Raw genomic sequence first — 26,453 nt, 5'->3', positions numbered from 1 at the left:
AAATACAAACTTTATTTCCTTTCATCATTTGAACAGGGCAAAGGAGCACAAAGCACACACAAGCTGCATTCAGCAACAATATTCTTGTTTGTCTTATAAATACAAGGCAGATGCTAATTGAAAACACAAGGAAATTTGATCCTATTAAAAAGGCAGGAAGCTGCATTTAGTCAATTCATCATTAAATGCTTACTACAAGGCAGTGTTGCTGATGAAATAGTGCAGGGGCACACCCTCGTGGACAAAATGCTTACAGCACCTGGTATTCCCAGGCGGTCTCCCATCCAAGTACTAACCAGGCCCGACCCTGCTTAGCTTCCGAGATCAGACGAGATCGGGCGTACCCAGGCTGGTATGGCCGTAAGCGAGAAACAATCTCTTGCTACAACATATATAGTCAAAGTGAGTGTGATAAACAGACATTGCATTTTCACCAATTAGATAAGCAGCTTGAACTTTGTGTCACTGAAAAAGTAGAAGAAATTACAAACACTGTTCCCATCACTTTTTAGCACAGGTAGTTGGATAAAATACAAACTTTATTTCCTTTCATCATTTGAACAGGGCAAAGGAGCACAAAGCACACACAAGCTGCATTCAGCAACAATATTCTTGTTTGTCTTATAAATACAAGGCAGATGCTAATTGAAAACACAAGGAAATTTGATCCTATTAAAAAGGCAGGAAGCTGCATTTAGTCAATTCATCATTAAATGCTTACTACAAGGCAGTGTTGCTGATGAAATAGTGCAGGGGCACACCCTCGTGGACAAAATGCTTACAGCACCTGGTATTCCCAGGCGGTCTCCCATCCAAGTACTAACCAGGCCCGACCCTGCTTAGCTTCCGAGATCAGACGAGATCGGGCGTACCCAGGCTGGTATGGCCGTAAGCGAGAAACAATCTCTTGCTACAACATATATAGTCAAAGTGAGTGTGATAAACAGACATTGCATTTTCACCAATTAGATAAGCAGCTTGAACTTTGTGTCACTGAAAAAGTAGAAGAAATTACAAACACTGTTCCCATCACTTTTTAGCACAGGTAGTTGGATAAAATACAAACTTTATTTCCTTTCATCATTTGAACAGGGCAAAGGAGCACAAAGCACACACAAGCTGCATTCAGCAACAATATTCTTGTTTGTCTTATAAATACAAGGCAGATGCTAATTGAAAACACAAGGAAATTTGATCCTATTAAAAAGGCAGGAAGCTGCATTTAGTCAATTCATCATTAAATGCTTACTACAAGGCAGTGTTGCTGATGAAATAGTGCAGGGGCACACCCTCGTGGACAAAATGCTTACAGCACCTGGTATTCCCAGGCGGTCTCCCATCCAAGTACTAACCAGGCCCGACCCTGCTTAGCTTCCGAGATCAGATGAGATCGGGCGTACCCAGGCTGGTATGGCCGTAAGCGAGAAACAATCTCTTGCTACAACATATATAGTCAAAGTGAGTCTGATAAAACAGACATTTAGTCAATTCATCATTAAATGCTTAATACAAGGCAGTGTTGCTGATGAAATAGTGCAAGAGCACACCCTCGTGGACAAAATGCTTACAGCACCTGGTATTCCCAGGCGGTCTCCCATCCAAGTACTAACCAGGCCCGACCCTGCTTAGCTTCCGAGATCAGACGAGATCGGGCGTACCCAGGCTGGTATGGCCGTAAGCGAGAAACAATCTCTTGCTACAACATATATAGTCAAAGTGAGTGTGATAAACAGACATTGCATTTTCACCAATTAGATAAGCAGCTTGAACTTTGTGTCACTGAAAAAGTAGAAGAAATTACAAACACTGTTCCCATCACTTTTTAGCACAGGTAGTTGGATAAAATACAAACTTTATTTCCTTTCATCATTTGAACAGGGCAAAGGAGCACAAAGCACACACAAGCTGCATTCAGCAACAATATTCTTGTTTGTCTTATAAATACAAGGCAGATGCTAATTGAAAACACAAGGAAATTTGATCCTATTAAAAAGGCAGGAAGCTGCATTTAGTCAATTCATCATTAAATGCTTACTACAAGGCAGTGTTGCTGATGAAATAGTGCAGGGGCACACCCTCGTGGACAAAATGCTTACAGCACCTGGTATTCCCAGGCGGTCTCCCATCCAAGTACTAACCAGGCCCGACCCTGCTTAGCTTCCGAGATCAGACGAGATCGGGCGTACCCAGGCTGGTATGGCCGTAAGCGAGAAACAATCTCTTGCTACAACATATATAGTCAAAGTGAGTGTGATAAACAGACATTGCATTTTCACCAATTAGATAAGCAGCTTGAACTTTGTGTCACTGAAAAAGTAGAAGAAATTACAAACACTGTTCCCATCACTTTTTAGCACAGGTAGTTGGATAAAATACAAACTTTATTTCCTTTCATCATTTGAACAGGGCAAAGGAGCACAAAGCACACACAAGCTGCATTCAGCAACAATATTCTTGTTTGTCTTATAAATACAAGGCAGATGCTAATTGAAAACACAAGGAAATTTGATCCTATTAAAAAGGCAGGAAGCTGCATTTAGTCAATTCATCATTAAATGCTTACTACAAGGCAGTGTTGCTGATGAAATAGTGCAGGGGCACACCCTCGTGGACAAAATGCTTACAGCACCTGGTATTCCCAGGCGGTCTCCCATCCAAGTACTAACCAGGCCCGACCCTGCTTAGCTTCCGAGATCAGACGAGATCGGGCGTACCCAGGCTGGTATGGCCGTAAGCGAGAAACAATCTCTTGCTACAACATATATAGTCAAAGTGAGTCTGATAAAACAGACATTTAGTCAATTCATCATTAAATGCTTAATACAAGGCAGTGTTGCTGATGAAATAGTGCAAGAGCACACCCTCGTGGACAAAATGCTTACAGCACCTGGTATTCCCAGGCGGTCTCCCATCCAAGTACTAACCAGGCCCGACCCTGCTTAGCTTCCGAGATCAGACGAGATCGGGCGTACCCAGGCTGGTATGGCCGTAAGCGAGAAACAATCTCTTGCTACAACATATATAGTCAAAGTGAGTGTGATAAACAGACATTGCATTTTCACCAATTAGATAAGCAGCTTGAACTTTGTGTCACTGAAAAAGTAGAAGAAATTACAAACACTGTTCCCATCACTTTTTAGCACAGGTAGTTGGATAAAATACAAACTTTATTTCCTTTCATCATTTGAACAGGGCAAAGGAGCACAAAGCACACACAAGCTGCATTCAGCAACAATATTCTTGTTTGTCTTATAAATACAAGGCAGATGCTAATTGAAAACACAAGGAAATTTGATCCTATTAAAAAGGCAGGAAGCTGCATTTAGTCAATTCATCATTAAATGCTTACTACAAGGCAGTGTTGCTGATGAAATAGTGCAGGGGCACACCCTCGTGGACAAAATGCTTACAGCACCTGGTATTCCCAGGCGGTCTCCCATCCAAGTACTAACCAGGCCCGACCCTGCTTAGCTTCCGAGATCAGACGAGATCGGGCGTACCCAGGCTGGTATGGCCGTAAGCGAGAAACAATCTCTTGCTACAACATATATAGTCAAAGTGAGTGTGATAAACAGACATTGCATTTTCACCAATTAGATAAGCAGCTTGAACTTTGTGTCACTGAAAAAGTAGAAGAAATTACAAACACTGTTCCCATCACTTTTTAGCACAGGTAGTTGGATAAAATACAAACTTTATTTCCTTTCATCATTTGAACAGGGCAAAGGAGCACAAAGCACACACAAGCTGCATTCAGCAACAATATTCTTGTTTGTCTTATAAATACAAGGCAGATGCTAATTGAAAACACAAGGAAATTTGATCCTATTAAAAAGGCAGGAAGCTGCATTTAGTCAATTCATCATTAAATGCTTACTACAAGGCAGTGTTGCTGATGAAATAGTGCAGGGGCACACCCTCGTGGACAAAATGCTTACAGCACCTGGTATTCCCAGGCGGTCTCCCATCCAAGTACTAACCAGGCCCGACCCTGCTTAGCTTCCGAGATCAGATGAGATCGGGCGTACCCAGGCTGGTATGGCCGTAAGCGAGAAACAATCTCTTGCTACAACATATATAGTCAAAGTGAGTCTGATAAAACAGACATTTAGTCAATTCATCATTAAATGCTTAATACAAGGCAGTGTTGCTGATGAAATAGTGCAAGAGCACACCCTCGTGGACAAAATGCTTACAGCACCTGGTATTCCCAGGCGGTCTCCCATCCAAGTACTAACCAGGCCCGACCCTGCTTAGCTTCCGAGATCAGACGAGATCGGGCGTACCCAGGCTGGTATGGCCGTAAGCGAGAAACAATCTCTTGCTACAACATATATAGTCAAAGTGAGTGTGATAAACAGACATTGCATTTTCACCAATTAGATAAGCAGCTTGAACTTTGTGTCACTGAAAAAGTAGAAGAAATTACAAACACTGTTCCCATCACTTTTTAGCACAGGTAGTTGGATAAAATACAAACTTTATTTCCTTTCATCATTTGAACAGGGCAAAGGAGCACAAAGCACACACAAGCTGCATTCAGCAACAATATTCTTGTTTGTCTTATAAATACAAGGCAGATGCTAATTGAAAACACAAGGAAATTTGATCCTATTAAAAAGGCAGGAAGCTGCATTTAGTCAATTCATCATTAAATGCTTACTACAAGGCAGTGTTGCTGATGAAATAGTGCAGGGGCACACCCTCGTGGACAAAATGCTTACAGCACCTGGTATTCCCAGGCGGTCTCCCATCCAAGTACTAACCAGGCCCGACCCTGCTTAGCTTCCGAGATCAGACGAGATCGGGCGTACCCAGGCTGGTATGGCCGTAAGCGAGAAACAATCTCTTGCTACAACATATATAGTCAAAGTGAGTGTGATAAACAGACATTGCATTTTCACCAATTAGATAAGCAGCTTGAACTTTGTGTCACTGAAAAAGTAGAAGAAATTACAAACACTGTTCCCATCACTTTTTAGCACAGGTAGTTGGATAAAATACAAACTTTATTTCCTTTCATCATTTGAACAGGGCAAAGGAGCACAAAGCACACACAAGCTGCATTCAGCAACAATATTCTTGTTTGTCTTATAAATACAAGGCAGATGCTAATTGAAAACACAAGGAAATTTGATCCTATTAAAAAGGCAGGAAGCTGCATTTAGTCAATTCATCATTAAATGCTTACTACAAGGCAGTGTTGCTGATGAAATAGTGCAGGGGCACACCCTCGTGGACAAAATGCTTACAGCACCTGGTATTCCCAGGCGGTCTCCCATCCAAGTACTAACCAGGCCCGACCCTGCTTAGCTTCCGAGATCAGACGAGATCGGGCGTACCCAGGCTGGTATGGCCGTAAGCGAGAAACAATCTCTTGCTACAACATATATAGTCAAAGTGAGTGTGATAAACAGACATTGCATTTTCACCAATTAGATAAGCAGCTTGAACTTTGTGTCACTGAAAAAGTAGAAGAAATTACAAACACTGTTCCCATCACTTTTTAGCACAGGTAGTTGGATAAAATACAAACTTTATTTCCTTTCATCATTTGAACAGGGCAAAGGAGCACAAAGCACACACAAGCTGCATTCAGCAACAATATTCTTGTTTGTCTTATAAATACAAGGCAGATGCTAATTGAAAACACAAGGAAATTTGATCCTATTAAAAAGGCAGGAAGCTGCATTTAGTCAATTCATCATTAAATGCTTACTACAAGGCAGTGTTGCTGATGAAATAGTGCAGGGGCACACCCTCGTGGACAAAATGCTTACAGCACCTGGTATTCCCAGGCGGTCTCCCATCCAAGTACTAACCAGGCCCGACCCTGCTTAGCTTCCGAGATCAGATGAGATCGGGCGTACCCAGGCTGGTATGGCCGTAAGCGAGAAACAATCTCTTGCTACAACATATATAGTCAAAGTGAGTCTGATAAAACAGACATTTAGTCAATTCATCATTAAATGCTTAATACAAGGCAGTGTTGCTGATGAAATAGTGCAAGAGCACACCCTCGTGGACAAAATGCTTACAGCACCTGGTATTCCCAGGCGGTCTCCCATCCAAGTACTAACCAGGCCCGACCCTGCTTAGCTTCCGAGATCAGACGAGATCGGGCGTACCCAGGCTGGTATGGCCGTAAGCGAGAAACAATCTCTTGCTACAACATATATAGTCAAAGTGAGTGTGATAAACAGACATTGCATTTTCACCAATTAGATAAGCAGCTTGAACTTTGTGTCACTGAAAAAGTAGAAGAAATTACAAACACTGTTCCCATCACTTTTTAGCACAGGTAGTTGGATAAAATACAAACTTTATTTCCTTTCATCATTTGAACAGGGCAAAGGAGCACAAAGCACACACAAGCTGCATTCAGCAACAATATTCTTGTTTGTCTTATAAATACAAGGCAGATGCTAATTGAAAACACAAGGAAATTTGATCCTATTAAAAAGGCAGGAAGCTGCATTTAGTCAATTCATCATTAAATGCTTACTACAAGGCAGTGTTGCTGATGAAATAGTGCAGGGGCACACCCTCGTGGACAAAATGCTTACAGCACCTGGTATTCCCAGGCGGTCTCCCATCCAAGTACTAACCAGGCCCGACCCTGCTTAGCTTCCGAGATCAGACGAGATCGGGCGTACCCAGGCTGGTATGGCCGTAAGCGAGAAACAATCTCTTGCTACAACATATATAGTCAAAGTGAGTGTGATAAACAGACATTGCATTTTCACCAATTAGATAAGCAGCTTGAACTTTGTGTCACTGAAAAAGTAGAAGAAATTACAAACACTGTTCCCATCACTTTTTAGCACAGGTAGTTGGATAAAATACAAACTTTATTTCCTTTCATCATTTGAACAGGGCAAAGGAGCACAAAGCACACACAAGCTGCATTCAGCAACAATATTCTTGTTTGTCTTATAAATACAAGGCAGATGCTAATTGAAAACACAAGGAAATTTGATCCTATTAAAAAGGCAGGAAGCTGCATTTAGTCAATTCATCATTAAATGCTTACTACAAGGCAGTGTTGCTGATGAAATAGTGCAGGGGCACACCCTCGTGGACAAAATGCTTACAGCACCTGGTATTCCCAGGCGGTCTCCCATCCAAGTACTAACCAGGCCCGACCCTGCTTAGCTTCCGAGATCAGACGAGATCGGGCGTACCCAGGCTGGTATGGCCGTAAGCGAGAAACAATCTCTTGCTACAACATATATAGTCAAAGTGAGTGTGATAAACAGACATTGCATTTTCACCAATTAGATAAGCAGCTTGAACTTTGTGTCACTGAAAAAGTAGAAGAAATTACAAACACTGTTCCCATCACTTTTTAGCACAGGTAGTTGGATAAAATACAAACTTTATTTCCTTTCATCATTTGAACAGGGCAAAGGAGCACAAAGCACACACAAGCTGCATTCAGCAACAATATTCTTGTTTGTCTTATAAATACAAGGCAGATGCTAATTGAAAACACAAGGAAATTTGATCCTATTAAAAAGGCAGGAAGCTGCATTTAGTCAATTCATCATTAAATGCTTACTACAAGGCAGTGTTGCTGATGAAATAGTGCAGGGGCACACCCTCGTGGACAAAATGCTTACAGCACCTGGTATTCCCAGGCGGTCTCCCATCCAAGTACTAACCAGGCCCGACCCTGCTTAGCTTCCGAGATCAGACGAGATCGGGCGTACCCAGGCTGGTATGGCCGTAAGCGAGAAACAATCTCTTGCTACAACATATATAGTCAAAGTGAGTCTGATAAAACAGACATTTAGTCAATTCATCATTAAATGCTTAATACAAGGCAGTGTTGCTGATGAAATAGTGCAAGAGCACACCCTCGTGGACAAAATGCTTACAGCACCTGGTATTCCCAGGCGGTCTCCCATCCAAGTACTAACCAGGCCCGACCCTGCTTAGCTTCCGAGATCAGACGAGATCGGGCGTACCCAGGCTGGTATGGCCGTAAGCGAGAAACAATCTCTTGCTACAACATATATAGTCAAAGTGAGTGTGATAAACAGACATTGCATTTTCACCAATTAGATAAGCAGCTTGAACTTTGTGTCACTGAAAAAGTAGAAGAAATTACAAACACTGTTCCCATCACTTTTTAGCACAGGTAGTTGGATAAAATACAAACTTTATTTCCTTTCATCATTTGAACAGGGCAAAGGAGCACAAAGCACACACAAGCTGCATTCAGCAACAATATTCTTGTTTGTCTTATAAATACAAGGCAGATGCTAATTGAAAACACAAGGAAATTTGATCCTATTAAAAAGGCAGGAAGCTGCATTTAGTCAATTCATCATTAAATGCTTACTACAAGGCAGTGTTGCTGATGAAATAGTGCAGGGGCACACCCTCGTGGACAAAATGCTTACAGCACCTGGTATTCCCAGGCGGTCTCCCATCCAAGTACTAACCAGGCCCGACCCTGCTTAGCTTCCGAGATCAGACGAGATCGGGCGTACCCAGGCTGGTATGGCCGTAAGCGAGAAACAATCTCTTGCTACAACATATATAGTCAAAGTGAGTGTGATAAACAGACATTGCATTTTCACCAATTAGATAAGCAGCTTGAACTTTGTGTCACTGAAAAAGTAGAAGAAATTACAAACACTGTTCCCATCACTTTTTAGCACAGGTAGTTGGATAAAATACAAACTTTATTTCCTTTCATCATTTGAACAGGGCAAAGGAGCACAAAGCACACACAAGCTGCATTCAGCAACAATATTCTTGTTTGTCTTATAAATACAAGGCAGATGCTAATTGAAAACACAAGGAAATTTGATCCTATTAAAAAGGCAGGAAGCTGCATTTAGTCAATTCATCATTAAATGCTTACTACAAGGCAGTGTTGCTGATGAAATAGTGCAGGGGCACACCCTCGTGGACAAAATGCTTACAGCACCTGGTATTCCCAGGCGGTCTCCCATCCAAGTACTAACCAGGCCCGACCCTGCTTAGCTTCCGAGATCAGATGAGATCGGGCGTACCCAGGCTGGTATGGCCGTAAGCGAGAAACAATCTCTTGCTACAACATATATAGTCAAAGTGAGTCTGATAAAACAGACATTTAGTCAATTCATCATTAAATGCTTAATACAAGGCAGTGTTGCTGATGAAATAGTGCAAGAGCACACCCTCGTGGACAAAATGCTTACAGCACCTGGTATTCCCAGGCGGTCTCCCATCCAAGTACTAACCAGGCCCGACCCTGCTTAGCTTCCGAGATCAGACAAGATCGGGCGTACCCAGGCTGGTATGGCCGTAAGCGAGAAACAATCTCTTGCTACAACATATATAGTCAAAGTGAGTGTGATAAACAGACATTGCATTTTCACCAATTAGATAAGCAGCTTGAACTTTGTGTCACTGAAAAAGTAGAAGAAATTACAAACACTGTTCCCATCACTTTTTAGCACAGGTAGTTGGATAAAATACAAACTTTATTTCCTTTCATCATTTGAACAGGGCAAAGGAGCACAAAGCACACACAAGCTGCATTCAGCAACAATATTCTTGTTTGTCTTATAAATACAAGGCAGATGCTAATTGAAAACACAAGGAAATTTGATCCTATTAAAAAGGCAGGAAGCTGCATTTAGTCAATTCATCATTAAATGCTTACTACAAGGCAGTGTTGCTGATGAAATAGTGCAGGGGCACACCCTCGTGGACAAAATGCTTACAGCACCTGGTATTCCCAGGCGGTCTCCCATCCAAGTACTAACCAGGCCCGACCCTGCTTAGCTTCCGAGATCAGACGAGATCGGGCGTACCCAGGCTGGTATGGCCGTAAGCGAGAAACAATCTCTTGCTACAACATATATAGTCAAAGTGAGTGTGATAAACAGACATTGCATTTTCACCAATTAGATAAGCAGCTTGAACTTTGTGTCACTGAAAAAGTAGAAGAAATTACAAACACTGTTCCCATCACTTTTTAGCACAGGTAGTTGGATAAAATACAAACTTTATTTCCTTTCATCATTTGAACAGGGCAAAGGAGCACAAAGCACACACAAGCTGCATTCAGCAACAATATTCTTGTTTGTCTTATAAATACAAGGCAGATGCTAATTGAAAACACAAGGAAATTTGATCCTATTAAAAAGGCAGGAAGCTGCATTTAGTCAATTCATCATTAAATGCTTACTACAAGGCAGTGTTGCTGATGAAATAGTGCAGGGGCACACCCTCGTGGACAAAATGCTTACAGCACCTGGTATTCCCAGGCGGTCTCCCATCCAAGTACTAACCAGGCCCGACCCTGCTTAGCTTCCGAGATCAGACGAGATCGGGCGTACCCAGGCTGGTATGGCCGTAAGCGAGAAACAATCTCTTGCTACAACATATATAGTCAAAGTGAGTCTGATAAACAGACATTGCATTTTCACCAATTAGATAAGCAGCTTGAACTTTGTGTCACTGAAAAAGTAGAAGAAATTACAAACACTGTTCCCATCACTTTTTAGCACAGGTAGTTGGATAAAATACAAACTTTATTTCCTTTCATCATTTGAACAGGGCAAAGGAGCACAAAGCACACACAAGCTGCATTCAGCAACAATATTCTTGTTTGTCTTATAAATACAAGGCAGATGCTAATTGAAAACACAAGGAAATTTGATCCTATTAAAAAGGCAGGAAGCTGCATTTAGTCAATTCATCATTAAATGCTTACTACAAGGCAGTGTTGCTGATGAAATAGTGCAGGGGCACACCCTCGTGGACAAAATGCTTACAGCACCTGGTATTCCCAGGCGGTCTCCCATCCAAGTACTAACCAGGCCCGACCCTGCTTAGCTTCCGAGATCAGATGAGATCGGGCGTACCCAGGCTGGTATGGCCGTAAGCGAGAAACAATCTCTTGCTACAACATATATAGTCAAAGTGAGTCTGATAAAACAGACATTTAGTCAATTCATCATTAAATGCTTAATACAAGGCAGTGTTGCTGATGAAATAGTGCAAGAGCACACCCTCGTGGACAAAATGCTTACAGCACCTGGTATTCCCAGGCGGTCTCCCATCCAAGTACTAACCAGGCCCGACCCTGCTTAGCTTCCGAGATCAGACGAGATCGGGCGTACCCAGGCTGGTATGGCCGTAAGCGAGAAACAATCTCTTGCTACAACATATATAGTCAAAGTGAGTGTGATAAACAGACATTGCATTTTCACCAATTAGATAAGCAGCTTGAACTTTGTGTCACTGAAAAAGTAGAAGAAATTACAAACACTGTTCCCATCACTTTTTAGCACAGGTAGTTGGATAAAATACAAACTTTATTTCCTTTCATCATTTGAACAGGGCAAAGGAGCACAAAGCACACACAAGCTGCATTCAGCAACAATATTCTTGTTTGTCTTATAAATACAAGGCAGATGCTAATTGAAAACACAAGGAAATTTGATCCTATTAAAAAGGCAGGAAGCTGCATTTAGTCAATTCATCATTAAATGCTTACTACAAGGCAGTGTTGCTGATGAAATAGTGCAGGGGCACACCCTCGTGGACAAAATGCTTACAGCACCTGGTATTCCCAGGCGGTCTCCCATCCAAGTACTAACCAGGCCCGACCCTGCTTAGCTTCCGAGATCAGACGAGATCGGGCGTACCCAGGCTGGTATGGCCGTAAGCGAGAAACAATCTCTTGCTACAACATATATAGTCAAAGTGAGTGTGATAAACAGACATTGCATTTTCACCAATTAGATAAGCAGCTTGAACTTTGTGTCACTGAAAAAGTAGAAGAAATTACAAACACTGTTCCCATCACTTTTTAGCACAGGTAGTTGGATAAAATACAAACTTTATTTCCTTTCATCATTTGAACAGGGCAAAGGAGCACAAAGCACACACAAGCTGCATTCAGCAACAATATTCTTGTTTGTCTTATAAATACAAGGCAGATGCTAATTGAAAACACAAGGAAATTTGATCCTATTAAAAAGGCAGGAAGCTGCATTTAGTCAATTCATCATTAAATGCTTACTACAAGGCAGTGTTGCTGATGAAATAGTGCAGGGGCACACCCTCGTGGACAAAATGCTTACAGCACCTGGTATTCCCAGGCGGTCTCCCATCCAAGTACTAACCAGGCCCGACCCTGCTTAGCTTCCGAGATCAGACGAGATCGGGCGTACCCAGGCTGGTATGGCCGTAAGCGAGAAACAATCTCTTGCTACAACATATATAGTCAAAGTGAGTGTGATAAACAGACATTGCATTTTCACCAATTAGATAAGCAGCTTGAACTTTGTGTCACTGAAAAAGTAGAAGAAATTACAAACACTGTTCCCATCACTTTTTAGCACAGGTAGTTGGATAAAATACAAACTTTATTTCCTTTCATCATTTGAACAGGGCAAAGGAGCACAAAGCACACACAAGCTGCATTCAGCAACAATATTCTTGTTTGTCTTATAAATACAAGGCAGATGCTAATTGAAAACACAAGGAAATTTGATCCTATTAAAAAGGCAGGAAGCTGCATTTAGTCAATTCATCATTAAATGCTTACTACAAGGCAGTGTTGCTGATGAAATAGTGCAGGGGCACACCCTCGTGGACAAAATGCTTACAGCACCTGGTATTCCCAGGCGGTCTCCCATCCAAGTACTAACCAGGCCCGACCCTGCTTAGCTTCCGAGATCAGATGAGATCGGGCGTACCCAGGCTGGTATGGCCGTAAGCGAGAAACAATCTCTTGCTACAACATATATAGTCAAAGTGAGTCTGATAAAACAGACATTTAGTCAATTCATCATTAAATGCTTAATACAAGGCAGTGTTGCTGATGAAATAGTGCAAGAGCACACCCTCGTGGACAAAATGCTTACAGCACCTGGTATTCCCAGGCGGTCTCCCATCCAAGTACTAACCAGGCCCGACCCTGCTTAGCTTCCGAGATCAGACAAGATCGGGCGTACCCAGGCTGGTATGGCCGTAAGCGAGAAACAATCTCTTGCTACAACATATATAGTCAAAGTGAGTGTGATAAACAGACATTGCATTTTCACCAATTAGATAAGCAGCTTGAACTTTGTGTCACTGAAAAAGTAGAAGAAATTACAAACACTGTTCCCATCACTTTTTAGCACAGGTAGTTGGATAAAATACAAACTTTATTTCCTTTCATCATTTGAACAGGGCAAAGGAGCACAAAGCACACACAAGCTGCATTCAGCAACAATATTCTTGTTTGTCTTATAAATACAAGGCAGATGCTAATTGAAAACACAAGGAAATTTGATCCTATTAAAAAGGCAGGAAGCTGCATTTAGTCAATTCATCATTAAATGCTTACTACAAGGCAGTGTTGCTGATGAAATAGTGCAGGGGCACACCCTCGTGGACAAAATGCTTACAGCACCTGGTATTCCCAGGCGGTCTCCCATCCAAGTACTAACCAGGCCCGACCCTGCTTAGCTTCCGAGATCAGACGAGATCGGGCGTACCCAGGCTGGTATGGCCGTAAGCGAGAAACAATCTCTTGCTACAACATATATAGTCAAAGTGAGTGTGATAAACAGACATTGCATTTTCACCAATTAGATAAGCAGCTTGAACTTTGTGTCACTGAAAAAGTAGAAGAAATTACAAACACTGTTCCCATCACTTTTTAGCACAGGTAGTTGGATAAAATACAAACTTTATTTCCTTTCATCATTTGAACAGGGCAAAGGAGCACAAAGCACACACAAGCTGCATTCAGCAACAATATTCTTGTTTGTCTTATAAATACAAGGCAGATGCTAATTGAAAACACAAGGAAATTTGATCCTATTAAAAAGGCAGGAAGCTGCATTTAGTCAATTCATCATTAAATGCTTACTACAAGGCAGTGTTGCTGATGAAATAGTGCAGGGGCACACCCTCGTGGACAAAATGCTTACAGCACCTGGTATTCCCAGGCGGTCTCCCATCCAAGTACTAACCAGGCCCGACCCTGCTTAGCTTCCGAGATCAGACGAGATCGGGCGTACCCAGGCTGGTATGGCCGTAAGCGAGAAACAATCTCTTGCTACAACATATATAGTCAAAGTGAGTGTGATAAACAGACATTGCATTTTCACCAATTAGATAAGCAGCTTGAACTTTGTGTCACTGAAAAAGTAGAAGAAATTACAAACACTGTTCCCATCACTTTTTAGCACAGGTAGTTGGATAAAATACAAACTTTATTTCCTTTCATCATTTGAACAGGGCAAAGGAGCACAAAGCACACACAAGCTGCATTCAGCAACAATATTCTTGTTTGTCTTATAAATACAAGGCAGATGCTAATTGAAAACACAAGGAAATTTGATCCTATTAAAAAGGCAGGAAGCTGCATTTAGTCAATTCATCATTAAATGCTTACTACAAGGCAGTGTTGCTGATGAAATAGTGCAGGGGCACACCCTCGTGGACAAAATGCTTACAGCACCTGGTATTCCCAGGCGGTCTCCCATCCAAGTACTAACCAGGCCCGACCCTGCTTAGCTTCCGAGATCAGATGAGATCGGGCGTACCCAGGCTGGTATGGCCGTAAGCGAGAAACAATCTCTTGCTACAACATATATAGTCAAAGTGAGTCTGATAAAACAGACATTTAGTCAATTCATCATTAAATGCTTAATACAAGGCAGTGTTGCTGATGAAATAGTGCAAGAGCACACCCTCGTGGACAAAATGCTTACAGCACCTGGTATTCCCAGGCGGTCTCCCATCCAAGTACTAACCAGGCCCGACCCTGCTTAGCTTCCGAGATCAGACGAGATCGGGCGTACCCAGGCTGGTATGGCCGTAAGCGAGAAACAATCTCTTGCTACAACATATATAGTCAAAGTGAGTGTGATAAACAGACATTGCATTTTCACCAATTAGATAAGCAGCTTGAACTTTGTGTCACTGAAAAAGTAGAAGAAATTACAAACACTGTTCCCATCACTTTTTAGCACAGGTAGTTGGATAAAATACAAACTTTATTTCCTTTCATCATTTGAACAGGGCAAAGGAGCACAAAGCACACACAAGCTGCATTCAGCAACAATATTCTTGTTTGTCTTATAAATACAAGGCAGATGCTAATTGAAAACACAAGGAAATTTGATCCTATTAAAAAGGCAGGAAGCTGCATTTAGTCAATTCATCATTAAATGCTTACTACAAGGCAGTGTTGCTGATGAAATAGTGCAGGGGCACACCCTCGTGGACAAAATGCTTACAGCACCTGGTATTCCCAGGCGGTCTCCCATCCAAGTACTAACCAGGCCCGACCCTGCTTAGCTTCCGAGATCAGACGAGATCGGGCGTACCCAGGCTGGTATGGCCGTAAGCGAGAAACAATCTCTTGCTACAACATATATAGTCAAAGTGAGTGTGATAAACAGACATTGCATTTTCACCAATTAGATAAGCAGCTTGAACTTTGTGTCACTGAAAAAGTAGAAGAAATTACAAACACTGTTCCCATCACTTTTTAGCACAGGTAGTTGGATAAAATACAAACTTTATTTCCTTTCATCATTTGAACAGGGCAAAGGAGCACAAAGCACACACAAGCTGCATTCAGCAACAATATTCTTGTTTGTCTTATAAATACAAGGCAGATGCTAATTGAAAACACAAGGAAATTTGATCCTATTAAAAAGGCAGGAAGCTGCATTTAGTCAATTCATCATTAAATGCTTACTACAAGGCAGTGTTGCTGATGAAATAGTGCAGGGGCACACCCTCGTGGACAAAATGCTTACAGCACCTGGTATTCCCAGGCGGTCTCCCATCCAAGTACTAACCAGGCCCGACCCTGCTTAGCTTCCGAGATCAGACGAGATCGGGCGTACCCAGGCTGGTATGGCCGTAAGCGAGAAACAATCTCTTGCTACAACATATATAGTCAAAGTGAGTGTGATAAACAGACATTGCATTTTCACCAATTAGATAAGCAGCTTGAACTTTGTGTCACTGAAAAAGTAGAAGAAATTACAAACACTGTTCCCATCACTTTTTAGCACAGGTAGTTGGATAAAATACAAACTTTATTTCCTTTCATCATTTGAACAGGGCAAAGGAGCACAAAGCACACACAAGCTGCATTCAGCAACAATATTCTTGTTTGTCTTATAAATACAAGGCAGATGCTAATTGAAAACACAAGGAAATTTGATCCTATTAAAAAGGCAGGAAGCTGCATTTAGTCAATTCATCATTAAATGCTTACTACAAGGCAGTGTTGCTGATGAAATAGTGCAGGGGCACACCCTCGTGGACAAAATGCTTACAGCACCTGGTATTCCCAGGCGGTCTCCCATCCAAGTACTAACCAGGCCCGACCCTGCTTAGCTTCCGAGATCAGACGAGATCGGGCGTACCCAGGCTGGTATGGCCGTAAGCGAGAAACAATCTCTTGCTACAACATATATAGTCAAAGTGAGTGTGATAAACAGACATTGCATTTTCACCAATTAGATAAGCAGCTTGAACTTTGTGTCACTGAAAAAGTAGAAGAAATTACAAACACTGTTCCCATCACTTTTTAGCACAGGTAGTTGGATAAAATACAAACTTTATTTCCTTTCATCATTTGAACAGGGCAAAGGAGCACAAAGCACACACAAGCTGCATTCAGCAACAATATTCTTGTTTGTCTTATAAATACAAGGCAGATGCTAATTGAAAACACAAGGAAATTTGATCCTATTAAAAAGGCAGGAAGCTGCATTTAGTCAATTCATCATTAAATGCTTACTACAAGGCAGTGTTGCTGATGAAATAGTGCAGGGGCACACCCTCGTGGACAAAATGCTTACAGCACCTGGTATTCCCAGGCGGTCTCCCATCCAAGTACTAACCAGGCCCGACCCTGCTTAGCTTCCGAGATCAGATGAGATCGGGCGTACCCAGGCTGGTATGGCCGTAAGAGAGAAACAATCTCTTGCTACAACATATATAGTCAAAGTGAGTCTGATAAAACAGACATTTAGTCAATTCATCATTAAATGCTTAATACAAGGCAGTGTTGCTGATGAAATAGTGCAAGAGCACACCCTCGTGGACAAAATGCTTACAGCACCTGGTATTCCCAGGCGGTCTCCCATCCAAGTACTAACCAGGCCCGACCCTGCTTAGCTTCCGAGATCAGACGAGATCGGGCGTACCCAGGCTGGTATGGCCGTAAGCGAGAAACAATCTCTTGCTACAACATATATAGTCAAAGTGAGTGTGATAAACAGACATTGCATTTTCACCAATTAGATAAGCAGCTTGAACTTTGTGTCACTGAAAAAGTAGAAGAAATTACAAACACTGTTCCCATCACTTTTTAGCACAGGTAGTTGGATAAAATACAAACTTTATTTCCTTTCATCATTTGAACAGGGCAAAGGAGCACAAAGCTGCATTCAGCAACAATATTCTTGTTTGTCTTATAAATACAAGGCAGATGCTAATTGAAAACACAAGGAAATTTGATCCTATTAAAAAGGCAGGAAGCTGCATTTAGTCAATTCATCATTAAATGCTTACTACAAGGCAGTGTTGCTGATGAAATAGTGCAGGGGCACACCCTCGTGGACAAAATGCTTACAGCACCTGGTATTCCCAGGCGGTCTCCCATCCAAGTACTAACCAGGCCCGACCCTGCTTAGCTTCCGAGATCAGACGAGATCGGGCGTACCCAGGCTGGTATGGCCGTAAGCGAGAAACAATCTCTTGCTACAACATATATAGTCAAAGTGAGTCTGATAAAACAGACATTTAGTCAATTCATCATTAAATGCTTAATACAAGGCAGTGTTGCTGATGAAATAGTGCAAGAGCACACCCTCGTGGACAAAATGCTTACAGCACCTGGTATTCCCAGGCGGTCTCCCATCCAAGTACTAACCAGGCCCGACCCTGCTTAGCTTCCGAGATCAGACGAGATCGGGCGTACCCAGGCTGGTATGGCCGTAAGCGAGAAACAATCTCTTGCTACAACATATATAGTCAAAGTGAGTGTGATAAACAGACATTGCATTTTCACCAATTAGATAAGCAGCTTGAACTTTGTGTCACTGAAAAAGTAGAAGAAATTACAAACACTGTTCCCATCACTTTTTAGCACAGGTAGTTGGATAAAATACAAACTTTATTTCCTTTCATCATTTGAACAGGGCAAAGGAGCACAAAGCACACACAAGCTGCATTCAGCAACAATATTCTTGTTTGTCTTATAAATACAAGGCAGATGCTAATTGAAAACACAAGGAAATTTGATCCTATTAAAAAGGCAGGAAGCTGCATTTAGTCAATTCATCATTAAATGCTTACTACAAGGCAGTGTTGCTGATGAAATAGTGCAGGGGCACACCCTCGTGGACAAAATGCTTACAGCACCTGGTATTCCCAGGCGGTCTCCCATCCAAGTACTAACCAGGCCCGACCCTGCTTAGCTTCCGAGATCAGACGAGATCGGGCGTACCTTTTTTTTTTATCTTTTATTATGAAAAAACACATAATATTTACAATATTCAAACAATAATAATAAAAAAGGATGAACAATTCATCCTTTTACAAAATCAAAAAAGAAAAGAAAATAAAACCAATTAATAATTAAAAGCAAGTTTTCCATTTTGATCAATTTCGATAAAAGTGCTCCCCCACACAAACAGTTTTTCAAAATTACATCCTCCATATTTATATATTAGTTCAATATCTTTCTCTAAAATACTTTTAAATAAAACCTCCACACTCACAATTTTCCCTTCATAATGTCCTAAATTCCTTCTTTGTCTTACAGCGTATCTAGCATGGCTAAGAACAAAATTCATCAAATTAATATTAAAAACTTTGCTTTTTCCATTTATACCAAATAGAAACAACCTCCTCCACTCAATCCCATTTACAATATCTTCTCCCCAATGTTGTTCTAAAAGCCCCTTTATAAACTCATGAAACCCTTGTAATCTACTACATTCAATAAAAAAGTGCATAAAATTTTCCACCTCCGTACCACAAATATCACATTCTCTTTTAATGTCTCTATTTATTTGATGTAAAACCACGTTCGTAAAAATCCTATTATGTTTCAATTTAAAATCATTATCTTCACATTCTATAGAATTATATTTGACATTGACATTCTTCCATATTGATTTTACATCTATATTTACAAATACCCTAGACCACACTTTTTCTGAAGCAGGAGCTTTTATCTCTCTTAAAATACATTTTTCATAAATCTTTTTAACTTTCAAACCTGATAAAACATGTTTCTCCCCATTACTTTCATAATATAAAACCGGTAAACCCTTAGCTCTCTCAACCACCTCTGTATTTATTAAAAGCACCCATTCTTCAGGAATACACCCTAAAATTCTCTTATACATATTATCTACTGTAGTTTTGCTTATTTCATCTTCCACTTCACAAACATTATCATAAATCGCTTGTACAGTAAGGAACCCTGGAATGACCTCGTATAAAATATCCCCAATCTGTCTCATCCCAGCCCTCATAAAATATTTACAAAACAACATCTTATTATTATATTGTATCTTGGGATTTAAGAAAATTGGCTGATTTAAAATATTGTCTAAAATGGTACACTCATAATAAATATTTGGTAAAAACTCCCCCCAAGCTTCAAACACTTCTCTATAAAACAATGGTATATTACTTAACATTTCTTTTTTCATGCACATCAATAAACCATTGTCCCCCATCCTCCCAACCTCCTGCAAATACTCCTTAAAAAATCTTTTCCATCCATAATCTAGTTCACCATATAAATATTTCCGTACCATTTTAACTCTAATTGCTTTTTTCCTTACATTTAAATCCACCAACTTCAAACCCCCCTCCTCATAACCTGCAATCAATGTTTTAAAAGAAATTTTCGCTCCTTTCCCATCCCATAAAAAATCAACTAAAATCATATTCATTTCAGATAAAACCCATTCTGGTACATCTAAAACGTTCATGACATGAATAAAAATTGACATCAGCAAGGAATTTACAACAATTACTTTCCCTTTTAATTTCAAAGCCCTCCCCCTCCACATATTTACTACCTTCCTAACTTTGTTTATAACCCCACTCCATGTCAGATCCCTAGCTTCTTGTTCCTTCACCCCTAAAAACACACCTAACACCTTAAAATAATCATTTACCACCTTAAAAGGAAAAGTCCCCTCATTATTCTTCCCAACATACATTATTACTGACTTCTCCATATTCACTTTAGCTCCTGAGGCTTTCTCATATACTTTAAAACACTCCATCACCCTTTTAACACTTCCCTCATCTCTGACTGTAATTGTGGTATCGTCTGCATATTGATGAATTAAACTAAAACCTCCTTGCGGAGTCTCTACACAATTTATAAAATGATCTTTTTTAAGGTATGCCGCTAAGGGTTCTACCGATAAAACAAACAATAAAGCTGATAAAGGGCACCCCTGTCTCACTGATCTCTCAAGAATAAAAGAATCTGTTAAAATCCCATTACATTTAACCCTACTTTTAGCCTTTCTATATAATAATTTTATCCATCTTATAATTCCATTTCCAAACCCATACTTTTCCAGTACCCTAAACATAAAATCATGTTCCACCCTGTCAAAAGCTTTATTAAAATCTATACTTAAAACAATTCCCCCTATCTTATCGCTATTCATTTTATTTATCACATCTCTAAGTGTAGTTATGGTATCTGCTATATCTCTTCCAGGCACAGTATAATTTTGTGTAGGTGCTATAATATCATTTAAAACCATCTTCATCCTATTTGCCAGTATCTTAGCTAAAATCTTATAATCTGAGTTTAATAAACTAATTGGCCTATAATTTTCTAATTTCAATTTACTCCCCTTATTTTTATATAAAATCGATATCAGCCCTGTCACCATGGAATCTGAAACAGTATTATTGTCTTCCATATATTGATATACTTCTAATAAAATAGGTGCTAAAATACTTTCATACATTTTATAAAACTCTGCAATTAGTCCATCTACTCCAGGACTTTTATTTATTTGTAAACCCTTAATTGCATCTTTCACTTCATCCATTGTTATCTTCCTATCACACATTTGCTTATCCTCAACACCAATTTGCACATCAACACTACTTAAAATCTCTTTTACACACCCCTCATCCACCTCCCCTTTCTTAAATAAATCCTTATAAAAATTCTGTACCGTTTCTAATATCTCCACATAATCATTTACTACTTCACCCTTTACATTTTCAATCTCACTAATATATGATTTCATCTGTTTAGTTTTCTCTAAACCAAGAAAAAACGACGTACATTTCTCCCCTTCTAAAACATATTTTGCCCTACTTCTTATAATTGCACCCTTACACTTATCTATTTCACATTTGCTCAATTTTTCTTTTAAATCTAAAAACTTTTCAATAGTATAATCAGGATCACTATCACATTTCTTCATTTCTTCATTCAATTTTGTTCTTAAATAATTTTCTGCTCTTGTCATCCTACTCCTCTGCTTCCTTGCATATCTAATACTAAAAACTTTTATTTTTTCTTTAACATTTTCCCACCACTTGCACTTATCATTCCCTTTTTGCTTATCCTCCATTTCATGTTCTATCAAAGATTTAAGTTGTTTCCCGTATTCCTCATCACCTAGATACCCTGCATTCATACACCATATTCCCCCCCCTTTCCTTTCCTTATCTAACCCCACCGAAAATGTTAACCCAGCATGATCACTAAAAGTTGTAAAAATATATTTAATATCCTTCATAAAATTCCTTAACCCTTCATTTACTAAAACCAAATCTATCCGTGTCTGTTTCAATTCCCCTAAAACCACCTGCCTTCTAGAAAATTCTCTCTTATTCGGATTCTCCTCCCTCCATATATCAATTAAATTGTTTTCAACCATCATCTTCCTTAAAACCCCCCTAGATACGTCACTTCTAAAAATAGCTCCCCTTGTCATATCTAGTCTATCCATTTTTACATTAAAATCCCCAACTAAAATACAGTTTCCCTTGCACCATTTCGCTAATTCTAAAAATAAATTCCTTCTCTCTATTTCATTATTCGGCGCATAAATATTTATAATCCTAAAAACCCTACTCATATATTCAAAATCTAAAATTAAAATCCTCCCATTATTATCATTATATATCTTCTTCACATTTTCTACTACATCCTTCCTTATTAAAATTGCAACCCCACATGAATTCCCCCTACCATTGTTTACATAAATAAAATCCCTCCATATTTTCTGAATTTCTAAAACACACATATTATCCCAGTGCGTCTCTTGAATACATAAAATATCAGAATTCTTTATGTGTACTATTCTATTAAATTTTCCTATTGTTCTCAACCCATTCGCATTTATCGACATTATTGTTACCATACTAATAAATAATAAAATTATAAAATATAATTTCATTATCCTCTACCTTTTATCCAGTTTCTTTCCTCTTCCACCCTTTCTCTCCCCCCCCTCCGCTGCTTTCCTCTTCCTGTATCCTCCTCTCATTCTTTCAAATTTTTCCCCATCATCCGAGTCCGATATCTCCTCCAAGTCCATTTCATCCAGCCAACTTTTCTTCTTTACACCCTCATCCGTTGTGCTCCCCGTGTTCATCGCCGATTCTGGAATGCTCGTTGTGCTCCCCGTGTTCATCGCCGATTCTGGAATGTTCGTTGTGCTCCCCGTGTTCTCCGCCGTTTCTGGAATGTTCATCTCCGTCTCACGTGTAGTAGTCGTTGTGCTCCCCGTGTTCATACCCGTCTCTGTTATTGTCATTAAACTTAAGACCCTCTCCATTTCTTCACCCCCCGAGGTACTTGTTTGTGCTGTGCTTTCCCCCAAAACCCGTGAGTCCCCCGTGCTTCCCCCCAATCCACTTCCCCTCTCCTCCTGAAAACTCCACCTTCTTATTTCCGAATCCATACTGCTCCCAATTTCGTTAATCTTCTGGTCTTCTTTCTTCTCCCTTCTTCCTTCCTCCGTCTCTCCACCTTCCACCACGTCCTCTCCTCCATCTTCTTCTCCTTCTTGCGATGATACAACTGCTTCCTCGAATAGTACTTGACTCCCCTCTTCAGTCATAACTTCTCCACAGTTGCACTCCGCCAATCTCTTTCTGCATCTTCCACAAACATTCCTTTCCTTCTCTCCGACACACTCTCTCGCATAATGGCCTTGATTGCCGCACTTGAAACACTTGAATTCAGGGCAATCTTTAACTATGTGCCCAGGTTGTATGCACAATCGACAAACTCTGACCTGCTTGTCATGGATCACCCTGAAGTATTCAGCTCCTTCCAGCGTCTCAATTTTTGTGGAATATGGCAATGATTTTACTTTTTCCGTAAATTTAACTTTACAAAACCGTGTTCCGTCAACCACCTCCGTTCCAGGCCAAACTCTCCTCCTTATCTCCGAGACGGCCGTTACTCCCCAGCTACTCAGCTTGTCCAGTATAACTTTGTCTTCGATGTATACCGGGAGATTCATAAAAGACACCACCAATTCATTTACATTCACATCTCTCGCCATAATCCTGGTGTCCTTTATCCTTAAACCGTCCATTAGCCGTTCTTTACCTTTTCCGTTTTTCATCGTAATTTCATACTTCTTCTCGCCTTTCATTCGGCATCCCACCACCTCTCCACACATCTCCTTAATTGCTCGCAGTAATTCCATCGTCGTCATCTTTTCTTCTCCCACCAACTCAATTGCCACCGTGTATTCTTTGCCATATTTCATTCCTTCTTTATTTTCGTTTTCCTTCCGTTGCGCATTTTCGTTGTCTTTGTCCGTTCCGTTTGTCGTTGCCATGTTGTCCGTCATTGTAAATCAAAAATGAAAGCGAAAAAACCTCCCCCAGGCAGCAAAACTGCAGGGGGGGAAAACTAAACAAAACTAAAAACTATCCAAATAAAAAAACAATAAATTATATTGCAAAAACCAAAAAAAGAAACGAAAATAGCTCTCGAGCAAACACTCTCAAGCAAACACTCACAGCTCAATTACTCGCACCTGTCGTCACTTCTCCAATCAAGGATTAGCGCCCCCAGGCTGGTATGGCCGTAAGCGAGAAACAATCTCTTGCTACAACATATATAGTCAAAGTGAGTGTGATAAACAGACATTGCATTTTCACCAATTAGATAAGCAGCTTGAACTTTGTGTCACTGAAAAAGTAGAAGAAATTACAAACACTATTCCCATCACTTTTTAGCACAGGTAGTTGGATAAAATACAAACTTTATTTCCTTTCATCATTTGAACAGGGCAAAGGAGCACAAAGCTGCATTCAGCAACAATATTCTTGTTTGTCTTATAAATACAAGGCAGATGCTAATTGAAAACACAAGGAAATTTGATCCTATTAAAAAGGCAGGAAGCTGCATTTAGTCAATTCATCATTAAATGCTTACTACAAGGCAGTGTTGCTGATGAAATAGTGCAGGGGCACACCCTCGTGGACAAAATGCTTACAGCACCTGGTATTCCCAGGCGGTCTCCCATCCAAGTACTAACCAGGCCCGACCCTGCTTAGCTTCCGAGATCAGACGAGATCGGGCGTACCCAGGCTGGTATGGCCGTAAGCGAGAAACAATCTCTTGCTACAACATATATAGTCAAAGTGAGTGTGATAAACAGACATTGCATTTTCACCAATTAGATAAGCAGCTTGAACTTTGTGTCACTGAAAAAGTAGAAGAAATTACAAACACTGTTCCCATCACTTTTTAGCACAGGTAGTTGGATAAAATACAAACTTTATTTCCTTTCATCATTTGAACAGGGCAAAGGAGCACAAAGCACACACAAGCTGCATTCAGCAACAATATTCTTGTTTGTCTTATAAATACAAGGCAGATGCTAATTGAAAACACAAGGAAATTTGATCCTATTAAAAAGGCAGGAAGCTGCATTTAGTCAATTCATCATTAAATGCTTACTACAAGGCAGTGTTGCTGATGAAATAGTGCAGGGGCACACCCTCGTGGACAAAATGCTTACAGCACCTGGTATTCCCAGGCGGTCTCCCATCCAAGTACTAACCAGGCCCGACCCTGCTTAGCTTCCGAGATCAGACGAGATCGGGCGTACCCAGGCTGGTATGGCCGTAAGCGAGAAACAATCTCTTGCTACAACATATATAGTCAAAGTGAGTCTGATAAAACAGACATTTAGTCAATTCATCATTAAATGCTTAATACAAGGCAGTGTTGCTGATGAAATAGTGCAAGAGCACACCCTCGTGGACAAAATGCTTACAGCACCTGGTGTTCCCAGGCGGTCTCCCATCCAAGTACTAACCAGGCCCGACCCTGCTTAGCTTCCGAGATCAGATGAGATCGGGCGTACCCAGGCTGGTATGGCCGTAAGCGAGAAACAATCTCTTGCTACAACATATATAGTCAAAGTGAGTCTGATAAAACAGACATTTAGTCAATTCATCATTAAATGCTTAATACAAGGCAGTGTTGCTGATGAAATAGTGCAAGAGCACACCCTCGTGGACAAAATGCTTACAGCACCTGGTATTCCCAGGCGGTCTCCCATCCAAGTACTAACCAGGCCCGACCCTGCTTAGCTTCCGAGATCAGACGAGATCGGGCGTACCCAGGCTGGTATGGCCGTAAGCGAGAAAAAATCTCTTGCTACAACATATATAGTCAAAGTGAGTGTGATAAACAGACATTGCATTTTCACCAATTAGATAAGCAGCTTGAACTTTGTGTCACTGAAAAAGTAGAAGAAATTACAAACACTGTTCCCATCACTTTTTAGCACAGGTAGTTGGATAAAATACAAACTTTATTTCCTTTCATCATTTGAACAGGGCAAAGGAGCACAAAGCACACACAAGCTGCATTCAGCAACAATATTCTTGTTTGTCTTATAAATACAAGGCAGATGCTAATTGAAAACACAAGGAAATTTGATCCTATTAAAAAGGCAGGAAGCTGCATTTAGTCAATTCATCATTAAATGCTTACTACAAGGCAGTGTTGCTGATGAAATAGTGCAGGGGCACACCCTCGTGGACAAAATGCTTACAGCACCTGGTATTCCCAGGCGGTCTCCCATCCAAGTACTAACCAGGCCCGACCCTGCTTAGCTTCCGAGATCAGACGAGATCGGGCGTACCCAGGCTGGTATGGCCGTAAGCGAGAAACAATCTCTTGCTACAACATATATAGTCAAAGTGAGTGTGATAAACAGACATTGCATTTTCACCAATTAGATAAGCAGCTTGAACTTTGTGTCACTGAAAAAGTAGAAGAAATTACAAACACTGTTCCCATCACTTTTTAGCACAGGTAGTTGGATAAAATACAAACTTTATTTCCTTTCATCATTTGAACAGGGCAAAGGAGCACAAAGCTGCATTCAGCAACAATATTCTTGTTTGTCTTATAAATACAAGGCAGATGCTAA

The 26,453-nt window shown here is 40.6% G+C and overlaps 45 non-coding genes across 45 annotated transcripts; all 45 read right to left on the bottom strand.

Moving 5' to 3' along the window:
• Positions 1-247: 247 nt before the first annotated feature.
• LOC145874795 (5S ribosomal RNA) lies at positions 248-366 on the bottom strand. Its single transcript, XR_014390431.1, has one exon. It is a non-coding gene; the product is annotated as a 5S ribosomal RNA (ribosomal RNA).
• Positions 367-775: 409 nt separating this feature from the next.
• LOC145874784 (5S ribosomal RNA) lies at positions 776-894 on the bottom strand. The gene has a single exon (XR_014390420.1). It is a non-coding gene; the product is annotated as a 5S ribosomal RNA (ribosomal RNA).
• Positions 895-1,303: 409 nt separating this feature from the next.
• Positions 1,304-1,422, bottom strand: LOC145871434 (5S ribosomal RNA). The gene has a single exon (XR_014387065.1). It is a non-coding gene; the product is annotated as a 5S ribosomal RNA (ribosomal RNA).
• Positions 1,423-1,561: 139 nt separating this feature from the next.
• LOC145874773 (5S ribosomal RNA) lies at positions 1,562-1,680 on the bottom strand. Its single transcript, XR_014390409.1, has one exon. It is a non-coding gene; the product is annotated as a 5S ribosomal RNA (ribosomal RNA).
• Positions 1,681-2,089: 409 nt separating this feature from the next.
• On the bottom strand, positions 2,090-2,208 carry LOC145874762 (5S ribosomal RNA). The gene has a single exon (XR_014390398.1). It is a non-coding gene; the product is annotated as a 5S ribosomal RNA (ribosomal RNA).
• A 409-nt stretch (positions 2,209-2,617) lies between these two features.
• Positions 2,618-2,736, bottom strand: LOC145874751 (5S ribosomal RNA). Its single transcript, XR_014390387.1, has one exon. It is a non-coding gene; the product is annotated as a 5S ribosomal RNA (ribosomal RNA).
• A 139-nt stretch (positions 2,737-2,875) lies between these two features.
• LOC145874740 (5S ribosomal RNA) lies at positions 2,876-2,994 on the bottom strand. Its single transcript, XR_014390376.1, has one exon. It is a non-coding gene; the product is annotated as a 5S ribosomal RNA (ribosomal RNA).
• A 409-nt stretch (positions 2,995-3,403) lies between these two features.
• LOC145874729 (5S ribosomal RNA) lies at positions 3,404-3,522 on the bottom strand. Its single transcript, XR_014390365.1, has one exon. It is a non-coding gene; the product is annotated as a 5S ribosomal RNA (ribosomal RNA).
• A 409-nt stretch (positions 3,523-3,931) lies between these two features.
• On the bottom strand, positions 3,932-4,050 carry LOC145871423 (5S ribosomal RNA). Its single transcript, XR_014387054.1, has one exon. It is a non-coding gene; the product is annotated as a 5S ribosomal RNA (ribosomal RNA).
• A 139-nt stretch (positions 4,051-4,189) lies between these two features.
• Positions 4,190-4,308, bottom strand: LOC145874718 (5S ribosomal RNA). The gene has a single exon (XR_014390354.1). It is a non-coding gene; the product is annotated as a 5S ribosomal RNA (ribosomal RNA).
• Positions 4,309-4,717: 409 nt separating this feature from the next.
• LOC145874707 (5S ribosomal RNA) lies at positions 4,718-4,836 on the bottom strand. Its single transcript, XR_014390343.1, has one exon. It is a non-coding gene; the product is annotated as a 5S ribosomal RNA (ribosomal RNA).
• Positions 4,837-5,245: 409 nt separating this feature from the next.
• Positions 5,246-5,364, bottom strand: LOC145874695 (5S ribosomal RNA). Its single transcript, XR_014390331.1, has one exon. It is a non-coding gene; the product is annotated as a 5S ribosomal RNA (ribosomal RNA).
• Positions 5,365-5,773: 409 nt separating this feature from the next.
• Positions 5,774-5,892, bottom strand: LOC145871412 (5S ribosomal RNA). The gene has a single exon (XR_014387043.1). It is a non-coding gene; the product is annotated as a 5S ribosomal RNA (ribosomal RNA).
• Positions 5,893-6,031: 139 nt separating this feature from the next.
• LOC145874684 (5S ribosomal RNA) lies at positions 6,032-6,150 on the bottom strand. The gene has a single exon (XR_014390320.1). It is a non-coding gene; the product is annotated as a 5S ribosomal RNA (ribosomal RNA).
• Positions 6,151-6,559: 409 nt separating this feature from the next.
• On the bottom strand, positions 6,560-6,678 carry LOC145874673 (5S ribosomal RNA). Its single transcript, XR_014390309.1, has one exon. It is a non-coding gene; the product is annotated as a 5S ribosomal RNA (ribosomal RNA).
• A 409-nt stretch (positions 6,679-7,087) lies between these two features.
• LOC145874662 (5S ribosomal RNA) lies at positions 7,088-7,206 on the bottom strand. Its single transcript, XR_014390298.1, has one exon. It is a non-coding gene; the product is annotated as a 5S ribosomal RNA (ribosomal RNA).
• Positions 7,207-7,615: 409 nt separating this feature from the next.
• LOC145874651 (5S ribosomal RNA) lies at positions 7,616-7,734 on the bottom strand. The gene has a single exon (XR_014390287.1). It is a non-coding gene; the product is annotated as a 5S ribosomal RNA (ribosomal RNA).
• A 139-nt stretch (positions 7,735-7,873) lies between these two features.
• LOC145874640 (5S ribosomal RNA) lies at positions 7,874-7,992 on the bottom strand. Its single transcript, XR_014390276.1, has one exon. It is a non-coding gene; the product is annotated as a 5S ribosomal RNA (ribosomal RNA).
• A 409-nt stretch (positions 7,993-8,401) lies between these two features.
• On the bottom strand, positions 8,402-8,520 carry LOC145874629 (5S ribosomal RNA). The gene has a single exon (XR_014390265.1). It is a non-coding gene; the product is annotated as a 5S ribosomal RNA (ribosomal RNA).
• A 409-nt stretch (positions 8,521-8,929) lies between these two features.
• Positions 8,930-9,048, bottom strand: LOC145871401 (5S ribosomal RNA). The gene has a single exon (XR_014387032.1). It is a non-coding gene; the product is annotated as a 5S ribosomal RNA (ribosomal RNA).
• Positions 9,049-9,187: 139 nt separating this feature from the next.
• On the bottom strand, positions 9,188-9,306 carry LOC145868271 (5S ribosomal RNA). The gene has a single exon (XR_014384266.1). It is a non-coding gene; the product is annotated as a 5S ribosomal RNA (ribosomal RNA).
• A 409-nt stretch (positions 9,307-9,715) lies between these two features.
• On the bottom strand, positions 9,716-9,834 carry LOC145874619 (5S ribosomal RNA). Its single transcript, XR_014390255.1, has one exon. It is a non-coding gene; the product is annotated as a 5S ribosomal RNA (ribosomal RNA).
• A 409-nt stretch (positions 9,835-10,243) lies between these two features.
• Positions 10,244-10,362, bottom strand: LOC145874608 (5S ribosomal RNA). The gene has a single exon (XR_014390244.1). It is a non-coding gene; the product is annotated as a 5S ribosomal RNA (ribosomal RNA).
• Positions 10,363-10,771: 409 nt separating this feature from the next.
• LOC145871390 (5S ribosomal RNA) lies at positions 10,772-10,890 on the bottom strand. Its single transcript, XR_014387021.1, has one exon. It is a non-coding gene; the product is annotated as a 5S ribosomal RNA (ribosomal RNA).
• Positions 10,891-11,029: 139 nt separating this feature from the next.
• On the bottom strand, positions 11,030-11,148 carry LOC145874597 (5S ribosomal RNA). Its single transcript, XR_014390233.1, has one exon. It is a non-coding gene; the product is annotated as a 5S ribosomal RNA (ribosomal RNA).
• Positions 11,149-11,557: 409 nt separating this feature from the next.
• On the bottom strand, positions 11,558-11,676 carry LOC145874585 (5S ribosomal RNA). The gene has a single exon (XR_014390221.1). It is a non-coding gene; the product is annotated as a 5S ribosomal RNA (ribosomal RNA).
• Positions 11,677-12,085: 409 nt separating this feature from the next.
• Positions 12,086-12,204, bottom strand: LOC145874574 (5S ribosomal RNA). Its single transcript, XR_014390210.1, has one exon. It is a non-coding gene; the product is annotated as a 5S ribosomal RNA (ribosomal RNA).
• A 409-nt stretch (positions 12,205-12,613) lies between these two features.
• On the bottom strand, positions 12,614-12,732 carry LOC145871378 (5S ribosomal RNA). The gene has a single exon (XR_014387009.1). It is a non-coding gene; the product is annotated as a 5S ribosomal RNA (ribosomal RNA).
• Positions 12,733-12,871: 139 nt separating this feature from the next.
• LOC145868270 (5S ribosomal RNA) lies at positions 12,872-12,990 on the bottom strand. Its single transcript, XR_014384265.1, has one exon. It is a non-coding gene; the product is annotated as a 5S ribosomal RNA (ribosomal RNA).
• A 409-nt stretch (positions 12,991-13,399) lies between these two features.
• LOC145874563 (5S ribosomal RNA) lies at positions 13,400-13,518 on the bottom strand. Its single transcript, XR_014390199.1, has one exon. It is a non-coding gene; the product is annotated as a 5S ribosomal RNA (ribosomal RNA).
• A 409-nt stretch (positions 13,519-13,927) lies between these two features.
• Positions 13,928-14,046, bottom strand: LOC145874552 (5S ribosomal RNA). The gene has a single exon (XR_014390188.1). It is a non-coding gene; the product is annotated as a 5S ribosomal RNA (ribosomal RNA).
• Positions 14,047-14,455: 409 nt separating this feature from the next.
• Positions 14,456-14,574, bottom strand: LOC145871367 (5S ribosomal RNA). The gene has a single exon (XR_014386998.1). It is a non-coding gene; the product is annotated as a 5S ribosomal RNA (ribosomal RNA).
• A 139-nt stretch (positions 14,575-14,713) lies between these two features.
• On the bottom strand, positions 14,714-14,832 carry LOC145874541 (5S ribosomal RNA). Its single transcript, XR_014390177.1, has one exon. It is a non-coding gene; the product is annotated as a 5S ribosomal RNA (ribosomal RNA).
• Positions 14,833-15,241: 409 nt separating this feature from the next.
• LOC145874530 (5S ribosomal RNA) lies at positions 15,242-15,360 on the bottom strand. The gene has a single exon (XR_014390166.1). It is a non-coding gene; the product is annotated as a 5S ribosomal RNA (ribosomal RNA).
• Positions 15,361-15,769: 409 nt separating this feature from the next.
• On the bottom strand, positions 15,770-15,888 carry LOC145874519 (5S ribosomal RNA). The gene has a single exon (XR_014390155.1). It is a non-coding gene; the product is annotated as a 5S ribosomal RNA (ribosomal RNA).
• Positions 15,889-16,297: 409 nt separating this feature from the next.
• Positions 16,298-16,416, bottom strand: LOC123733963 (5S ribosomal RNA). Its single transcript, XR_006764306.1, has one exon. It is a non-coding gene; the product is annotated as a 5S ribosomal RNA (ribosomal RNA).
• A 409-nt stretch (positions 16,417-16,825) lies between these two features.
• Positions 16,826-16,944, bottom strand: LOC123733964 (5S ribosomal RNA). Its single transcript, XR_006764307.2, has one exon. It is a non-coding gene; the product is annotated as a 5S ribosomal RNA (ribosomal RNA).
• A 139-nt stretch (positions 16,945-17,083) lies between these two features.
• LOC123733965 (5S ribosomal RNA) lies at positions 17,084-17,202 on the bottom strand. The gene has a single exon (XR_006764308.1). It is a non-coding gene; the product is annotated as a 5S ribosomal RNA (ribosomal RNA).
• A 399-nt stretch (positions 17,203-17,601) lies between these two features.
• Positions 17,602-17,720, bottom strand: LOC145874488 (5S ribosomal RNA). Its single transcript, XR_014390124.1, has one exon. It is a non-coding gene; the product is annotated as a 5S ribosomal RNA (ribosomal RNA).
• Positions 17,721-17,859: 139 nt separating this feature from the next.
• On the bottom strand, positions 17,860-17,978 carry LOC145874476 (5S ribosomal RNA). The gene has a single exon (XR_014390112.1). It is a non-coding gene; the product is annotated as a 5S ribosomal RNA (ribosomal RNA).
• A 6,515-nt stretch (positions 17,979-24,493) lies between these two features.
• On the bottom strand, positions 24,494-24,612 carry LOC123734664 (5S ribosomal RNA). Its single transcript, XR_006764848.1, has one exon. It is a non-coding gene; the product is annotated as a 5S ribosomal RNA (ribosomal RNA).
• Positions 24,613-25,021: 409 nt separating this feature from the next.
• On the bottom strand, positions 25,022-25,140 carry LOC123734665 (5S ribosomal RNA). The gene has a single exon (XR_006764849.1). It is a non-coding gene; the product is annotated as a 5S ribosomal RNA (ribosomal RNA).
• Positions 25,141-25,279: 139 nt separating this feature from the next.
• Positions 25,280-25,398, bottom strand: LOC123734188 (5S ribosomal RNA). The gene has a single exon (XR_006764488.2). It is a non-coding gene; the product is annotated as a 5S ribosomal RNA (ribosomal RNA).
• Positions 25,399-25,537: 139 nt separating this feature from the next.
• On the bottom strand, positions 25,538-25,656 carry LOC123734667 (5S ribosomal RNA). Its single transcript, XR_006764851.1, has one exon. It is a non-coding gene; the product is annotated as a 5S ribosomal RNA (ribosomal RNA).
• A 409-nt stretch (positions 25,657-26,065) lies between these two features.
• Positions 26,066-26,184, bottom strand: LOC145874435 (5S ribosomal RNA). The gene has a single exon (XR_014390071.1). It is a non-coding gene; the product is annotated as a 5S ribosomal RNA (ribosomal RNA).
• Between the last annotated feature and the right edge of the window lie 269 nt (positions 26,185-26,453).

Source organism: Salmo salar, unplaced genomic scaffold (genome assembly GCF_965601325.2).
Source record: "Salmo salar unplaced genomic scaffold, fSalSal1 ptg000293l, whole genome shotgun sequence".
NCBI classification, from domain to species: domain Eukaryota; kingdom Metazoa; phylum Chordata; class Actinopteri; order Salmoniformes; family Salmonidae; genus Salmo; species Salmo salar.
This window is presented reverse-complemented; position numbering and strand designations above follow the sequence as displayed.